Source organism: Falco punctatus (genome assembly GCF_963210335.1).
Source record: "Falco punctatus genome assembly, chromosome: 14".
In the NCBI taxonomy this organism is placed as follows: Eukaryota; Metazoa; Chordata; class Aves; order Falconiformes; family Falconidae; genus Falco; species Falco punctatus.
Window position 1 is genome coordinate 2,802,696 of NC_137594.1, and position 18,782 is coordinate 2,821,477.

General features: G+C 49.2%; 1 protein-coding gene across 1 annotated transcript in view; it reads right to left on the reverse strand.

Moving 5' to 3' along the window:
- ZNF469 (zinc finger protein 469) overlaps positions 1-6,570 on the reverse strand; it is a 239,719-nt gene extending 233,149 nt beyond the window's left edge. The window contains exon 1 of the mRNA XM_080410620.1: positions 7-6,570. The gene's annotated coding sequence lies outside the window, so the exon portion shown is untranslated. The remainder of the gene's footprint in view (positions 1-6) is intronic.
- Positions 6,571-18,782: the final 12,212 nt, after the last annotated feature.

Here is an 18,782-nt window from a genome sequence, read left to right on the forward strand (position 1 = left end):
TTTCACCTTCGGGCTGAGATACAGCGGTTGTCCATGAGCAGCTTCTAGCGTCGGGGCGGCTGAAGTGCCAGACTGAGGGGCTGCCCTTTCAAACGCTTCCCAGCAGACAATTCCGAGCAGTGGGAGTTCAGAACCTCTGAAAAGCGCACGGCTAGAGCCTGACTTAACCCCCGGATTAGAGGCTGCTTCTCTTAAGGAGGTGATCTTAAACAACACGCTCAGTGCATTGCACTGAGTCCATCCACAGAGCCAAGACCAGATTCCAGCTCTTCTGGTTTCTGTTCCTCTCCTTGATCCCACAGACTTTTTCTAGCGGTTGGTCCCTCATGCACTGTCGTAGCAAGAAGCCAAAAGTTCCACCAGCACCAACAAGCTCAGCTCACCCGTGTTCAGCGCGTGCCCTTCCCACCCCACCCGCTAGGGAACCTCAAACAACTCTCACGGCACTGGGTCACGTCAGCCCCTGACTCCAGCCCCACGACAGCTCCTCCAAGCCAGCCAGCAGTTTGACTTCTGGGGGGGCTTCCACTGGCACATCTGCGCAGAGGGAAGAAATGAGCCGCTTCCCTGAAATAAAAGCTGAACAAGCCAAAACAACCCCACACGAAAGGCTGCAGCTGCCATCCACTGTCGCAGGAGCCTGACTAAAAGAAGGAACTATCTCAGGCAGAAGATGATTGATGGTGACTGCAACTACACAGGGGACAGGGCTTGTGGCTGGGGGCCAGGGACGCCCCGAAGAACCGGTGGTCCCCTCCCCTGATCTTGCGAAGGGTCGGGATGATTACAGAGTTATGTGGGCAGGCACCGTTATTCCCCATCAGACCGAAAATCGGGGGGACACTGGAGTCACTCCCTGATGCCAGCTGCATCCCTGGCAGGTGTCTGCCCAGTGTCAGCAGGGAAAGCTGAGGGAGGAGGGCTGCCAGGACACGCGGTGGCTCTGAGTACGGGGCCGTGACCGTAACTTGCTGGCCCAGCCAGATGAAGGCTATAGATCTCTTGGATGCTCCTGGGAAGAGCAGCCCCGCTGTGCTTAATGTGGAGCTGCCACCAATTTTAATGCTCTTTTTCAGAAATTCCCACTGATGATGGGAACAAATCCCACGCCCTTTCATGCCAAAATCTCCGCCCATTAAAGCAGCAGGAAACAACGGTGCATATTTCTAAGGAACAAGAGGTCCTCTTTGCATAAAAGGCCACGGAAGAATAGAGAAAATAATCATCACACGGTTGGAGAAGCGACTTAGGGGTGGGGGCAGGGACCGCGATGTGGCTCAGGAACAGCAAAGCCGAGAGGGATACAGCTTCTCTGCAGGTAATGAACATGCAGCACTTCCCACTCACTGTTCTCTAGTATCTTTTCAGGCATGCTGGAGGTAAAAAACATGAAGTGACACTTCAGACCTTTTCCTGTTTCCTACAAAGATTTCTGCAAGTATACGAGCATCAAAGCAAGCCCAATCCAAGTCTGCCCTACGAATCTGAACGGAGCCAAGCATCACTTTGTGTAAAAAGCATCCCAACAATTTTTGTCTTAAAAAAAAAAAAAAAAAAACAAAACAAAACCCTACTCAAAGTCCAATCACCGACCTCATCATCATCACCAGCAGCTCCGATCCACTCCCACGGTACTCCTTGCGTCTCCCCACCCTGCTGCGGCTGCTGACAGGGTTCACCTACAGCCTGGCCAGCGCTCAGGGCTGGATCCACCCAACGGTGGCAGCGCCAGCACTGCTGCCCTGGCCCTGCTCCAGCGCCAGCTCTGCTGCGGCAGCTCTTGGCTTTCCTCCCTCCCGCGTCTGCTCCCGGCGGCCACTTCCCAACTGCCTGCGGGGCCCCAAGGAGGAGAAGACATTTCCCCACTCCTTGCCCCAGGAACTTCATGCCTGGAGCAAAAGAAGAAAACCACACCTTCTCTTGGGTTCAGCATGGTCACTGATACCCCACTGCACCCAGCGCTTGAATTACCAGCTCAGACCAAGCCCAGTCCTGCAAGAAGCCCCTTCCAGCCTCCCAGAGGCGCAGTTACCCTTGTACGAAGACGACGGAGGTGTGTGAGCAAAACTTCCCACCATCTGGGCTCTGACAAAGGGATGCCAAGGCTGAGGAGTGGGGACTGCCTCTCCGAGGGCTGGGCAGGACTCTGCCTCGGTTTTGCTTTTTAAGGGTTTTTCTCATGTTGTTTGAAATTTTGGGTTGTTTATCCATCTGTTTGTAATTCTGCTGAGGTTTGGGTGTTTTATAGTTAATGAGAAAATTTTTTATGCACCCCAAGCTATTAAGAGTGGGAGAAAGGGTGGGGGTTCTTGGAAGCTGTTGCTACGGACAGCTGAGCAAAGCAGATTTCCTACAAGGCCCTTTACGTTTTGAGTCGCAGTGCTGGGGTCCTCCAGGGGACCTTGCAGGAGTCTCTGCTCAGCACAGATGCTGTCCCCATTTTCCTGCTGCTTTTACTCAAAAAGCTTGCAGCAGGGAGCCTGCTCTCCCACGCAGACACACAGCATCCGTCCCTCCCACACTGGCCAACTCACCCCCCTGCCACCTGGCTGGGGATGCTTTCGCTTCATGCATCACCCGTCCCTAAACCGCCTCAGGTTTGTTACAGACCCCCAAAACGACCCAGTGCTAGACCCGTGCTACTGTGGAAGCGAAGAATTCATTCACTTCACTACAATATAAAAATTGTTTCTGCGATTCAAGATGGGGTCATAGAAGAGAAAGACATCCCTCAGCAACCCACACACTGGTTTGGCTCTCACTGGCTTCTCCATCTGGATCCCACCCAGCTGAAAAGCTGTCTGGTAGCTCACAGAGCACTCAGAGGAGTACTGGACCCTAGTCAAGTCCTTATCCGGGGTGTTGTATCAGCACAGCCTGTTCTTTTCTAACCATTTTCTCCCCACGGATTGCCTCTCGATTCAAATCTCACTGCCTGTGGCTCCACTTCATAAGCTTGGTACTGAATCAAGATATCAGCTTCTAACTATTTGTTGAAGGATTAATTCCTCTCATTGCCTTCCTTTAGAAACGTTCATGCCCCTCAGTCATGGTTAGACTGAGTCACTTTCTGGCCAGACACAAGCAAAACTGCTGAATGGACAGGCAAAGCCAAAGGACCAGCTTGGTCCTTAATTTGACTACAAATAAATCATTCATCCACTGTGAATGAAGTGCTCCCAACAGAGCAAGGGGAAAAGGTTCAGGCTTTCGAGCACAGCCTTTACGCATCCAACCGTCCTTCCCACCAACGCGAACACTTCCTACGGTTGCCACCTCTGCACTTTACGTGGCCATGTAAGACAGCAATGACTTTGACTCCCCGTTTGCTCAGGAGAGATGCTAGATATGGTACTAATGCAGGAACTATGGGCTGAGTAACCTCAGATTTGGGGTGCCTGAAACTGAGGGACTCTAGGGTATTTTACCGTTTCAAAACCAGGCAAAATGATGGAATATAATCCATTGGGAGCAAATCTCTGGGAAGTGTTCACTGCTGGAAGGGGCTGGAGAGGATGCAGGTGGGTCTGAAACTCTCCCTTAGCATCTCCAGTGCCTCTACGACAAAGGCAGAGGAAGAGGGGATGGAGAAGGTTGCATCAGCTCCCTCTGCTCTGGCGTACAATCAATGAACCACTTGCACAACTCACTCCAACGCATTTGAGCTCTGGGCAACACAGGTGAGAGCACTGCATCTCAAACAGTAACATACTCAAAACAGTAAAACCACATAAAAGCCTTAGCAAGGCCACCACAGAGCTTGAGGGACTCTCTGTGCATGTTTCAAGGAGGGAATACCAACATGGCTTCATCTTAGCCACCACTTCTGTAGAAACAGGGCATCTGGGTACACCAGAGTTATTACAGGAACAGAGTTAAGTCATAAATAGTAGGAAATTAAGAGGTGCAGGCAAAGAAGAACAGACGTGCTTTCAGCTGAGATCTGGAAGGAGATAGGGAGATAAAGGCATATGTTGCTCCAGATGGCAGGAGCAGTGAAGAAGAAACACTGGCACATACTGTCACCTGCTATCCAGCTCTTTTTGGAGGTGGCTGGGGTTTATTTTGCTAGGAATTAATAGGACAAAAGTAGAACCCATAGCACTGCAGCAGTGAAGCGGCGCTTAGCCCCCAAAGTGGGAAGGAGACTCACTTTTTTTTTTTTTTTTTTTTTTCCCCCCCCAAAAGTGGGAAGCTACAGCACCTGCCTGCAGCCCGAGGCAAAATTCCCGTTTTGTCCCAGCCCTCCCGTACTCAACACTGCTGCCATGCCACAGCCCAGACCCTCAACAGACTCATCGGCATCAAGGCAACCCATAGTTCCCGCTCTGCTGGGAGCGGGCTGGGCTATGGCAAGGTGTGATGTGACTGACAGCTGTCACTGCCGCGGCCGGGCTCATCTCTGAACCTGCAGCCCCCGAAGGTGAATGATTCATCCTCCCAAACTCCAGCAAAGCCTGCCCAGCAGCCCTGGGGTTTTCTTCCTTCAGGAGGTTCCTGGCAGACCACCGGCACGCAGGAACGGTGGGTGGAAGCCAGAGTGGGCTCTGAACGTTTTGGAGGTCATTTTTCATAGTTTTTCCGGGGTGTTGAAAGAAACCCCTTCATTCCCCATGCCTGTGGGAGCTCAAGAAATACAACGGGGTGCTGCTGGATCTCTGGAGCTAATTAAATCCAAACACCGAGCCTCAGCAGTTGGAGAAAGCTTGCTGAGCGTTACCGATGCTGTCAGCACTGCATAGGTGTCTGCCCAGCAGTCCTTCCCCGGCTCGCACCGAGTGCTGTAACATCCCCAGAGGGTCCGTCTCTGTGTATCGAGAAGCCCACGACTGAAACGCGATGGTTTTTCCATACCATCCATGCCTCAGCGTTGAGCCTGGGCTCCAAGACCCACTGTGAGGACGGGGAGCGAGAGGCCACTCTCAGCGAAGCACCGCAGTGCTCGCGCCAGGGTGAACAGAGCCGTGCACATCACAGGCACGACCCAGCGCTTGCAGCAGGGAGCGGAAGAGACTGCTGTGAGAGGTCAGCGCCTGGATACTTTGAAGAAACTTGCTTTAATGACTCACCAAAACGAGGTTTGCATCAGAGCCTGGATTCAACCCCTCGTTTTCTGAGCCCCAGTCCCTTCCCAGGCATCTGTTCTGCCTTACACAGCATAGGAGCATGTGCGAAACACGAGGCTGTTTCGCAAACTGAATCCATCTGTCAGGTGTCCCAGTGCACCCCATTTTATCAAATAAATCTTACCCACATTTCCACTCACACCAAGCCAACGGTTTTCCAGACAGCACCAAAGAGGGAGAAAGAAACACGAGCTGGATGCAGCAAAGGAGCTGCCTGCTTCCTTTGACTTGCTCGTGTGACCGCCTGGTCTGCCAAATGGCGAGGGCTTTCGTATGTGGACGGGGGCAACCACAGAGGGACCTCCAAGCCTGTGCAACTGAGAGCAAGTGACTTAAAAAGGGAAAAACAAAATTAATAAACCCCCCTTTGTTCTGCTTGGACCCAGCTGAGAGAGGTTGCTATAAAAAGCACAGAGAACTGAAACAGAGGGAGAAGGATCACTCGCCTGCCAGTTGTGTTGTTCAAATCCAGCTCCCTCTCGGTAAGAAAACAAAACACGAAGCCAAGACCATCCCTACGCAGAGCTCCACGCTCACATCCTCATTTGCATTTTTCCAAAGGATGGCTCGCTTCACACTTTTGCATTACGGTGCCCGAAAGCTGCAAGACCCATGTGTGCTCACACCCGCCCATCAGGGTCATCCCGACCCACCACCGGCCACCGGGGAGAGTCCGTGCCCACCCCGGGCTGCCACGGCGCTCGGGGAGCACGCTTACCGCAAGGCAGGAGCTCGCCAGCGGCCTCCGTGGCTTCTCGCTGATTCTTATTAATGATTTTTAATCTGATGCTAAAGAGGTGAGGCCGGCCGCGCTGTGGGTAACAGCTGTCTCTGATTAATTCTGCATCGTGGAGTCATTTCCATTTGGAAGCCCACAGCCAACTATAAACTCCCTTTGGAAGGCCTTGGTGCCATTGTGTGAAAGGGAAAAAAAGAAGAAAAAAAAAAGAAAAAAGAAAAAAAGTAAAAATCTCAGGAGGCAATTAATTTATCATCTGCTTCTTACTAACGTGTGTCCACAGGATGAACCCCTGTCACAAGACAGGGGGAAAACCAGCCTTTGTAAAAGCCAATCTGGAGATTTCCTCAATCCCCAAGGAAAACAAGTATCTGCTAATCTCAGAGTCTTCGGGCCAGAGCTGACTATCCATCAGACTGGGTCAAAGCCAAAACTTCAACTCTAGTCCTCTGCTTTTGCTTTTTGCATTGGTTCTTTGTTTGTTTTTCAGCGAACGGGTGAACGCCGTGCCCCCCTGCAGCACGGGCCGTGGGTGCCAGCCCTCCCGAGCACACACGGCAGCCCCGCACCACTGCAGCGGGGCACCGGCTCCGCCGCCGCACCAGGGAGAAGGTGCTGCCGCCCGCGGCGTGCCCGGGGGTCCCTCTGCCCCGTGAGAAAACACGTGTCTGCTGCAGCGCAGCACGGCGGTCCCTACGGACACAGCGCAGGGACTCGGCAGGGATTGTTACGGCCGGCACCCGGGCACTGCACAGTTACTGGACTCACAGGCTCTGCCGGAGCCCAGACACGCGCTGCCATCCCGACAGGGCACTGCTGCCGCTTCCCTGCTCAGGCCAAACACTCGCCGTACCCGTCCCACCGCTCCGTCTGGCCCCACAAAGCGCTGCGGAGCTGGCCCAGCTCGCCTTCCCCCCGCCTGCGGTCCGGGGCTGCTCAGCGCACTGGCAAAGTCACATCAAAAAACCATGAGGCCACCAAGACCTCTGTGGCTTGGGCCAAACTTAAACAAAGGTCTCCAGGAGAGATAAGCTGGCAATTAACCCCTCCAGCACATCTTCCTCAGCCCTCTGAGAGCCATGGAGATTTTCCAAGGCAGCAGTTCCCCAGGGGAGCAGACCACCCAGAGGTAACCATCTGGAAGAGAGGGCTTTAATTATTTAATTTTTTAAATGGCATTATTTTAACCTGCGGACAGTAATTCTAGGAGGGGCAGCTCATCTCCTTACGTTTCCTTCTGCCCAACGGTAAACAACGTTCGCAGAGATACAGAAAACACTATCACAGGGACACCACCGAGGTAAATCCCGAATCTTCACACCTACATCCCAGGACAGAGCCTGCAGTTGCAAGCACAACAACAAAAAAAAACCCCAAACCCAACGAACCAGAGATTTGCCTCTCCAAAGCTGTGATTTGTCCAGCTGGTGACAGGCTCAGGGATGCTACAACACACTCAGTATTTGAAACCTCCCTAAGGAAACCGCAAAGGGTGACATACTACGCCAAGACCCCTCTTCCCCTCTGACATCCATTACACAGGAGCCAGCTGGTGAGCACCTCCTCGCATCGCCGTCCTCTGGCGAACAGCATCAGACCAATCTGATGTTACTTCACTCCCAAATTTGACGTTACTTTGCTAAAACCGCAGGAGAGTTTCCCCTAACTGGGTAAGGGAGGGTGGGCACCTGCAGCGGGGCTTCTGCTCCCTCCTGGACGCCGTGTCCCACGATGCTGGTAAGGTGTGCAGCCCATAAACGTGCCCGCCGGCTCTGGCATCCACCACATCACGAGACCAGTCTGATAACCTCATCCACTCACAAGGTGTGTCACCAAACTCTAATTTTTGCACGAAATTTTAGTTCATTTTTAACACAGCAACTGCAGGAGCATTTTTGCATGTGGTTAGTTGTAAAACCTGGCCCAAGGTTTCCTTCCAAGTGGCTAAAGTGTTATTGGGGGCAGGGGAAGAGGTTGTACACACAGAAAAAAGAGACCTATACAAGTTTCAAATAAGTCTTTTTCTGTCCTGCAGACTAAAATTATTGGAGTTTAAATCACTGCTGGTTTTTAGAATAGCGTCTGGAAGAAGGTTTAACCCTCTGAACAAGCATTACTTAAAAAAAAAAAAAGCAAGTTTATTAGTTCTATTCTTCAGAGGTATATAACTCCTGTATTATTAACAGCATCAGAGATTATTAAAAAACGGTGAAAGCAAATTAAAATCTAATTCTGCTCTCACCATTTCCTGACCTGTTATGCTTTCCTATATCCTGGAGTGTGAGACGTTGCGAAAGACTGGAGGGACGGATGGGGGCTATGATGGGAAGGGGTCTCCCCACAAGGTGGGGAACATGCCGTCAGTGGCTTCCCTGCCACTGATAACTGACTTGCATTTTCCATTTCTGCTTATTTTCACTTTCTTGTCCGCACACGCTGGGGAGGCAAACAGTGGGAGTTCCCAGTTTGCATTTTTTCCCCCCCTCACTTGGTAATTTGCATTTGCATCAATTACAACTTACTTTTTTTTTTTTTTCCCCACTGCATTTTATAAAATAGTTTCCACAAAATAGGAGAGAAAATCCAAGCTCTTGCTGTCTGAATGTAGCCCTCAAGCATAAGGAAAACTGAGCACTGGGAAGAGACTCAGCAAATTAACTCATTCCTGTTAAACCCGTCATTACTAGACACAGCACCATTAAACATAAGAAGCCCAGTGCCAAACTTGAGCAGGGAATAATTAACACCCAGCCCCTTCCACGCTTTCGCTGGTGTTTCTGTTTCACCCTTTCCTTTACGATATGGCCAACTCATGCAAATTATAACCACCACTTGTAAAGCACCGATTACTTAACTTTCAAAATGCAAACAAACAGATGCTCACCTTCCAACCAGAACGGTAGAGAGGTAGTAAATAAGGGAGAAAGAGATTCATCTGCTTACCTTGTTGTTTTTGAAACACATATCCCTGCAAACACTTACTTGCAGGTGATATTTATTCTCCAACAGGTAATTTCATATGCTGTTGCAGTTCCAATGTTTCTTAAGAGGATGTGACATAAACCCAACTAACCTCGAACTACTGTGGGCTGAGAGCACAGGTCACTCTGCGGATCTCTCATTCACGAAGAAAACCTTTTTTTTCCACTGCAAGAACAAAACTGCCTGGTGAGAAGGATCAGAATGAGTTTGTGTGTTGACAGGCTTTTTCTGGGACATAGCTCCACCTCAGACATGAAAATAAAATAAATAAAGGGGGTTAAGAAACAATTGGGAACAGTTGATTTCTATTAAGTTCTACAGAATTTTTCCTATGCTGTTGTTTTCAAGATGTGTCTGATCTTACGAGATAGGACACACAGGTGGCCCGGGTTTGGTGAGCACACACAATTCCTTTAATAAATGACATGTGCAAACTCTCCGTCATCTACACACAATTGTTTTTCATCTTTTTGCATTTGTCAAAACAAGGAGGTTTTCCCGGGAGGGTGCCATTCCTTTTAGAAATGGCACATCTGCAGATTGCCGTGGAGCACGAGAGGTTGCTTTTCTTCATTACTCTCACAGACCCCGTGACAGTCCCCCATAACCACACCAAAGTCCTCTGCTGGCAGGCGGATCTACAGCTACGTAAAGAAAACGGACAGGAGCATCAGGTCTCCCCAGGATATAGAGCAGGAGAGGATGCAAACTTCACGCTCTCGTGGTTGAGCCTAAGCAGCCCCTGGGCCATCCGCGGGAGAGGCGGGAGCATCTGTGTACGTGTCTATGCAGGTATTCAGCATTTCTCGGAACCCTCAGGTTAAATTCTTAAGGAAAAAATCACTCAGCATAAGGCAGAAAGCCACAGCCCCTGAGCCTCCCTGTCTCAGAACATTTTGCAGACTTAAGATATTATAGCTGGTGATTTCGGGCTTATGTTTGGTTTTTCTAAAACCCCACAGAAAACCATAAAACCTGGTGGAAATAAATCTATACTGTAAAGCAGAAGCCATATTTGTAAAAAAAAAAAGAAAAAAGAACAGTATTTTCCATACAGTCCTTTTTCTAACCTACCACTGATGCCTCTATCCGAGCGAAGAGCCACTTTCTATCGCAGGTGCTCTGAGGCGTAACCGTGGGAGCACCTGGGCTAGGAAAAGGGCTGCAGCAGAACACGCCAGCAATAGGAAACCTTCAGCCTGAGGTACCAGTCAGCCACACGTGAAAACAAATTCATCACGTCCAACCATCCAGCTGGGGCAGGCAGAGAAAGGCAGAGGACGGGCACGGAAAGGAAACAACCTGAACATGACTTTCACTTGTCTGGAAAGGATGTAATTAGTAAAAGGCAGTTAAGAGCTGAGGAAAAGGTGCTGAACCACCTAGAACAGCCAGAGTACCAACAAAAATGGGTTTAAGTCCCTTTTGTCAGTTTTTATGTTCATACTGAAACAACTTTTGGGGTGTTTTCAAGATAGCCCATGGAAAACATCCAGACAGGCATTTATTGCAGCACTTATCAGCTCTGTTTGCACTAACACTTTATAGATGTTTCCAGCTAACCCTGCAAAGGAAGCCTATATAAAAAGGCACAAGAATCAGCTGCTCCTCTCCATGCTGAAGTTTGTCATAAAAAAAAAAAAGTCCTTAAACTACTGGGTAATTTTAACTCTGCAAGAAGCAGAACTGGAGCACAGTGAGAATAACAGAGATGGGATTCACTGCTCACTGTCTCAGTTTCAACTCGTATATCCACATCAGAGGAAGCACGTGGGTGGCATAAAGACTAGGGCAAAGTGTCCCCAAGTTGATGGGGGCGGACTGGAACGCTGCAACTGTCCCAACAGTCCCCAACAATCCTGCTGGGGTGGTATTTTGCCTTAGATGTGTGATTTTTCCTGGCTTTCCCCTCTTAGGCCAAGACTCTGGGACCATACGCAGGTTGTAACAGCGAACATGTTCCTCTACAAACACTTTGACATCAGGGTTATTCCGAGTCTCACACCTTCCTCTTTATTTACAAAATCTAGTCACCCTCTCAGTCGAGCAAAATTGACCGCAGGCACTTTGCTGCTGGCTGGAAGGGGGTGCTGGGTGGCTTTCCTCTTTCTGTAGGGGACGAAGGGAAGGACTGGCTTTGTGACCAGCCAACAGCCAAGTATAAGCTCCCCGCATCATCTGGAAATTAACAATTAACAAAATTTCCCAGGGGGGAAATGCAGAACTCCCCCAGGCTCACCGCCCCACTCTCCTCCTCCTCTCACGTGCCACTTGCAAACCTTCTCCCCCGTCGCAACCCTCCCGAGGCAAGCGCAGGGGACAGCAAACCCGCGGCAGATCATGTGCCCAAAGGCAGCGACTCTCAGCCCTGCCTTCTGGCCCGAGGCCACCGAAGCAGCTGGAAAGGAGTAAGGTGTTTATGTACCAGGACGAGGATGACTTCGGGAAGGTAAGGGAGAGGGGGAGGGCCACCCAAACAGCCCTCACAACAAAAGCCATAGGAAGCAAAACATACAGTGCAATTAAGGTGCTTTTTGGGAATTTGGGAAATTTGGGAAAACAGAAAGCTCTACCGGGGCGGCACTGAGAGCAGCCAGGAAAGCCAGGGCCGGAACTGCAGGAGACAGCTAGGAGAAAAATAAGCATTATTTAGTAGCCAAAGCAGTATTTTCCTTTCTTTTCCATGATTATAAAGGTTATGAAAAACAGGGTCTGCAGAATGCTGCAGAGGTCAGAGGGTTAACCCAGGTCGCTTCTTGCTTTTGCCGTACATCCATGTGTATTAACACTCGACTTCTTGCACCAAGTATGGCCTGGTGAAGCCCCCGTGCCACCACCTCCGGGGCAGATGAGCAGCAGCGTCACCACATCCCGCGTCTGGAGGGCAGAGACAGTAACCTCCACTTCCACAGCCCCTTTGGCTCAACCAGTCACGGTCAGGACCCGAGGGCTCAGTCGGAAATACACCGGTGTGACTTAAAAATGAACTGGTTTCCATCTCAAGGGTCCCAGAAAGCTGGAGAGAACCTGGATAAAAGGCACGTATGACTCCTCCATCCTGCTAACTGCAAGCATCCTTTTGCTGAAAAAAGTGTTATTCAGCCACTGATGTCACTATATCCCGGGACAAACTGGGGGATTAAAATGGCAATACTGGTGTGGAGCCCGTACCTCCTGACTCTCCCCATCCATTTTCCTTTTCTTTCAGCACCCGCATCACTGTGTGGTATCTGCTTTGATCATTTATGGGTTTTACTGCATAATCACCACTAACAATTTCTACACACTATGACTATTAGGCATGCTTGTAAAGTGATTTCCTACCCCTGAGAGACCGTGCAATTGGATACCTTGTGTGCTAACCATGAATTTTATCTGCTTCAACATATACAGGGGCCTGAGGCCTTGAGGAAATTAACAATCCAAACAAATTCTGCTGAGGTTTAAGAGATGAATTATTTTAATAACACTGAACTTATATTGGATTCTGGTTTGGAGACAGCTCTCTGCAAAATCAGGCAAAATGTCTCAAACCAAGAGGGATCATACCAAACTTCAGCTCAATCGTCACATAGTTTTCTGTCTCCTTTCCTTGCATTGCTGATTAACAAGATTATTTACGTCTAAGCACAAGTTCAGTCTCTTGCTTATCCAGAAGCTTGTTCTTTCCATGAGTCCCACAGAAAAAATGAAAGTTAGTGGATTAAAAATAGAAGAAAAAAAACCCTGCTATCTGAAATGAGTTTTGCTTCTGGCACTTCAAGAGCTGTTCCTTGTTTTGTTTGCTTTATTTCTTGCCTTTTTGTCTCCTTCTTCTCAACAGCAAACTGCAAAGGTCAGACGCTACCACGATACATATGCCTTCTGCAGTAAGAGCTGCTCTGCAGTACTTGGCAGACAGAAAAACCAGACAGTTCTTTAAGCAAGGTCACAATCCAGCCTCGGTAAGATCACCACCGAGCACCACAGCGTGAACAAGCCATGGGAACCCTGAGTCATAGTCTGGCGGCAAGAGAGCAGACGCCTCTCCCATATGGGTATCAGATGCAGAGCAACAAGGGAAGGTGCCCATCCATGAAGAAATAAAGAAAATGAATAAATAGGTAATTGAGAAAGAGTAGATTTTTATATCTGGCTTCTGCGCAGAAGGAAGCCATCCAAACATCCACACTGCGAGGGTGAAGAGGAGCTCAGCTGCTCACAGAGTTTTAGAGAGGAAACCAAATAAAACAGCTCACGGGTGAAAAAGAACTTTTGAACTAAGAATAACCTGCACCAGGTCTTTCTGTGGAAGGTGAGGTTCAGCTGTCACTGCTGGAGTCCTTTACAGTTTCCAGTGTGTTTTATCCCAAAATGGATCATAATCATGTTCCATGAGATGCTGCAGCTGTGCAACACAGCCACCACAGTGGCAGAGGGCAGGAACCAACTCACCAGCAGGATGACACCCTGCACTTTAAAGAGGGAACTCTTTAAGTTCCCTCCCTCCTGTCCTGCTCTTACTGAGTTAATGCTTTTACACTCCACGATCTTTACCAGACACACACTGAGACAGGGTGTACCTTCAGAACCATTTGGCAAACATCATCGGTACAGGCTCTAAATGTGTTTGACCTGGAAGGAGCCACACTACAAGATGCCTGGCAGCCACTATGACTGTGTACCTTCCCACAAAGGGCCTGCCGGGGTGCCAACCTGCAGCTTCTCAGGTGGCTAAAAGCATTTAAGACCTGCTGCTTACCTTGCCTAGTAATTCACTCACCTGTAACATCACCACATTTCTGCCAGGCAGGCCTCTGGTGCAGTTGTAAGAGGCTCAGCATCACGTGCATCTCAAACACTTGCAATACAGAAAGAGACATGAATTTTCTTCCCTTGTTCTTCCCTAAATCCTAGAGATGACAGCTCCCCCAGCCCCAGCAAGCGGCTTGTCCTTTTCAGACACCTACCCACACCACGCACATATACGTGCTTGTGAGCAAGCCTGAGTTCAGCAACAAATCTATAGAGCAACAGATCTGAATCTGTACCATAAACAATGCCGAAAGCTTCTCTCTGTTGCTGTTGGACAGACCTGGTGACCTCCGTAATCTCCGTGATCTCTGGGAAGTCAGGCTACGGGTGGAAGCCAGTATTCACGCAGGAGCGACCCATCAGTTAAAGCCCAGCTACAGTAGCAGCAGCAAATCCCCTGGCTCAGAATTGCTTTAATAGTTTCCGAAGGTAAATATACCATAAAGCAACACCAGAGGAGGGAAGGGGGAGGCCTCTGGCTCAGAGGAAGAAAGGCAGCACCATCGGCTTAGCCGGCTGTGGATCGGTGCTGCTTTTATGGCAGGAGTTGGGTTTCTCTCTAGCAACTTCCTAGCACCAAACAGTTAATAGTTAACACTTGTGTCACAGGACGTGACTTTTGAAGAGTGTCACACCCCACAGCTTGAGCCCCTTTCCCAGTTGCAGAGAGCGAGCCCTTGCTAGACCAGTGGGGGTTTGTTTCCAGGCAGCTGCAGTGGGATGGGTGAAGCCCAGCTCCAACCTGGTCCCTAAAATGGAAGCAGATGGTCACACCAGGCTGCCAGGCCACCCTGCTGCTCTGATGAAGGTTACTTTTACCCAAAAGCACTTCCCCACTCTCCAGGGCTCACAAAGTTCCAAAAGTGAAAAGAAACCAGCTCCCCCTGCCCTGGGGTTTCTGCTTTGGTCTCAGCCTGGCGTGATTCCTGCAGCAGCAGTGAGGTTTCTTCTAGGAAAACAAAAATGCCGTCACTGACGGATCCAGCTCCTTCCAAGCTCTCTGGGATGAAGCGGCTGTTGCCTACAGATCCAAAGTCCTCACCATTGTGTCCTGCAGTCTACCCCCAAACTCCCACACTGCCCACTGGTCCTTTAAGGTCTGTGCATGAGAACCTTGGCACAGGCCCCTTTGCCTTGCCTGTAGGAGGTGGGGGAAAAACCAAACTTGTTTCCAAAACCCTGCACTGAAAAGTACTATTGTGATGGACTAGTGGGACACGGGACTGCGGTCTGCGCCCAGCCTGCACAGGACAGAAAAGGGATCTATCACACCTCCAAGTTCAGGACCTTAGCTACCCACATCTGCGATTCGGTTCCTACCAGCCACGGTGAGAGCTCTCCCACTGGCGGAAAGGAGACCCCCGGCTTGGTCCCTCCACCCCTGTCTCTTCTAGGCTGACGGCCAAGCCTGAGCTGGAACAGAGGACAGAAGATTACACCCGAAGGCGCCCATATTCACATCTCTGTGTCACACCTTCACACGTGCTGGAGAGGAGAAGACGACAGAAGTTCTGGGAACCCCACTGCACATGGAAGGGACAACTTTTTCGGTGGCCCTCCCACCGCTGCGTGCGGCAGGGCAGAGCAGGGGCACTGCCGTGCTGCGTGACAGTGATGAACGCAGGCACCGGCGCGGTGAGCTCGGGGCAGGACATGTCTCCACAGGACAGCCCCGTGCCTCTGATGTCCTGCCAAAGGCGCTGGCCCTCCCGATGGAAAAGGATCTTCAGCAGCAGCTGAAATCCAAACTGTGGTGTTGATGAATTACAACAATATAGATCGGAAATATTTTCTGTTTTGCTAATGAATAAAACAGGATCATGGAATGAAGATAAAAAGGGAATTCAGCCGAATTCAGCTCGCTTGTTAATTGAGTGGGAGCTTTCACAGCTTGAAGTGAAAGACTCATTTCTGGGAACACATGAAACTAAACCAAACAAAAAAAATACTGAAAGTGGATTGCAGGAAGCAAGACTGTACTGGTAAGAGAATGGACTAGATCAGAGCTAGAAGGGCTTAGACCATCTATTAATGATGAGAAAAGATACAATAATCATGTAATGAAGCTGCTGGACCATGAATTGGAAGGCCTGCAATTAGTCCCTTGTCCTGCTGACGAGTGCACATGGTGAGACACTGCCACAGGTAGCTGAAGGACGAGGCTTAAAACCCTGGGAGGGGCTGAATGAGTATAGTTGGTCTTGGCTTCACCTCCCTGTCATAAAAACAAGTGAATTTAAGACACACAGGATAAAAAGAGGTAGCAACAAGTGCAACAGAAATAAAAAGTTTATGTATATTAACTGTTTATAGCAGCAGAATGAGTCAGTCTATCCCAGCAGTTTCCATTACAACCCAGATCAGGCCTTCAGCAAATCCCCACCTTGAAACTGGAAAAAGCCTCTGTACGTTGTATATAAATAGAAATTTTCTAGACACATGAGGACAAGAGCTCAGACTAACTGGTCAGACATCACCCCACAACATAAAACTACCATCAGGGGTTGTTGTTGTTGTTATTCTCATTATTGTTACTGTTATTGTTATGGTTGTTATTATTACTACTACTACTACTACTACTTAGAAACTGACTTTATTTATGGTAAATGTTAAGACCTAAAGGCATGGAAGAAAGGGAAAAGCTAGACGTGTTTACATACCACAGGATTCTTCCTTCCACACACTACAACAGGTGCTGGTTACTGAAGATTGCCTGTTCCCCCTCCCAGGAATCACGTAGCTGGATGAACTGAGTGTTCACCTTTCACGGGGGCAGGCTCTGCTTGACGCAGAGCCCAACAGAATTAATAACCCAGCCAAGGATGAAAGCCAGGACAGGTTGACTTGTGCCCAGTGACGGTGATCACACCAGTCTGGGTCTAGGCTTCTCTCCCACGCAAGTTTCCTTGAGCACTGACATCTATCGTTGCCTTTTATCCCCACACTCGCGTCCCCTCCAACAATCAATGCAGCAACAGCCTGCCACTTCCAAGTTCCTTTAGTCCATGTAGGACTACGGTGACTTACCTAGATGATTAATTCTTCCCTGGACCCAAGGAAACATCAGTAACAGGAAGAAAAGACAGCTGCTATTGCACACCAAACCCGAGCCAAGCACGGAGATACCTCCTGAGCTCGCAAGAACCTCTCAGCTACAGCCTGCTTGCAAAGGGGCTCAGCATCCATAAAACTAAACTGCATAAAACGCGGCTAAAGGAGCCCTGGGCTTTCCCTACAAAAATCCATGGGATTCCTGTGATCCCAAGCGAAGACCAGCAGCTGTCTCCAGCTGCTCCCTGCGTAAGCCGTGCTGCAAGAAGGTCATGCGTGGACTACTTGGAACAAGTTGGTGTGCTAGAAGGAGGCCTTACGCTAAACAACTCTGAAGAGCTGGAAGCAGATTTACAGGAGCACTAACCACAAGTGCTGCAAATGCAAGACAGTGCCTCATGGCCTTGGTAGCCTTGATGCATCTTTGGTTCTGGGATTATTATATTATTATATTTTTTTTTTTTTAGCTTCTTGGCTCTGCAAAACCACTTTACAAAGAATAAAAGTCTGTCCTGAGGAAAACCTTGTAGCAAAAAGCCTCACCAGAGCTGAAATCCACTAGAAACGAATCAAATGCAAGGCTGACAAAACCAGAGGACAATGGCATTAGTTCAGGGACGGCTTCATAGAAACAAGAGACAGTGCTGCAATGGAAGCAGATTTTAAAGCAAAGGTGCACAAAGCAGCATGGAGCCAGCAACGGGAGACCGAGAATAAAGTAATGAGGTAAAACTCAAGGTTTGGTGCAGAAAGCTTGGTCTTACTAATGGCACCTAGAGATGGAAAAGATAAAATTATTATGAACCACAAAGCCAGGAAAAGAAGCAATAGGTTTGTTACACTCACAGGTTACTTCAAGAAAAAAATTCTGTAGAGGCAACATAATTGTAAGAATACATTAAAAAGAAACATTTTCCATTACCTACAAAGAGAGAAATTTTTGGAGAGATGTCTAATGCCAAATGTATTTCTGTGCTTGATGCATCAGCAGTGTTCTGGCAGGTGCCCTTAGAAAAATAAAGTCCATGTTTGTGGGCATTCAACACTCTCTTTGAGAGACACTTTCCTCAGCCTGTCACTTGGGTCGAGTTCAGCACCAGAGGTGTTTCACTGGAAAATACAACATATTTTTGTTGGTGTATCCAGGAGGGTTCCAAAGTCTACAGAGCTGATGCTTACATCTGGGGAAAATCTGCAGAAAACGCATGACAGAAAGCTCCAACCCACTTTGGAAAGAGCTGGAGCTCCTAAGCTAAAGCTGAATTCCATGTACTGGAAATGAAGGAAAGGTATCAGGCAGAGAAGAGTTTGGCAAGATGTACCCAGCTGCCAGAGCAGACGAGGAGATTCAAGGATTTCCTGGAATGACGATGGGCAAACAAGGCTGCCCTACTTCAGCTGCTCAAATTAGCAACCCGCGAGCACTACCGCACGGAGAGCTGTCCCAGGAACAAAGGATGCTGATCTTAACGGACGACATGTGGGAACTGGGGCAGCGAGGCTTCAGTCCTTAGCTGCTGCGATACACAGCTAGAGAGGATATTGGCACAGTCTCCATCACCAGCATGGTCAAAATCAAGATCTGTGCCGTGCATACCTCGACACTGACAGAACTAGTATGCTCAAAAGGGATGGAGGTGCTGGCCACAGTTGGTGGTTATGTGTTTAAAAGCAGAAGTGACTCCTGAGGAAGACAGATGTTATCCGCGATCAACCACAAACATGAACACGATTGGGATCCATGAACATGACCATCACTGCTGCCAAAAAGATGCTGACAAGGCACTCCTGGCGAACACGGTTCTGCGTCAGCTACAAACACATGATCTGCAAAGCAGATAAACACGCCTGGTGGTTGCAGAGACACACTCCCTCATTTATTGCTCTGGTAATGCCAACAGCTTTCAGCACCATCACCACACCTGTACTCGGAGACCTGCCGATGGAAGAGATGGATTGCTATCTCCTCCTGCCCCAGAGGTGGGACCCCAGAACTACACCCTGCCCCAGCTCACCCCCAGAAGAACCTGCCCACCCAGCACCCACATTACCAGAAACAGACCTACCACATTTGGGGATCTCCTGCACTA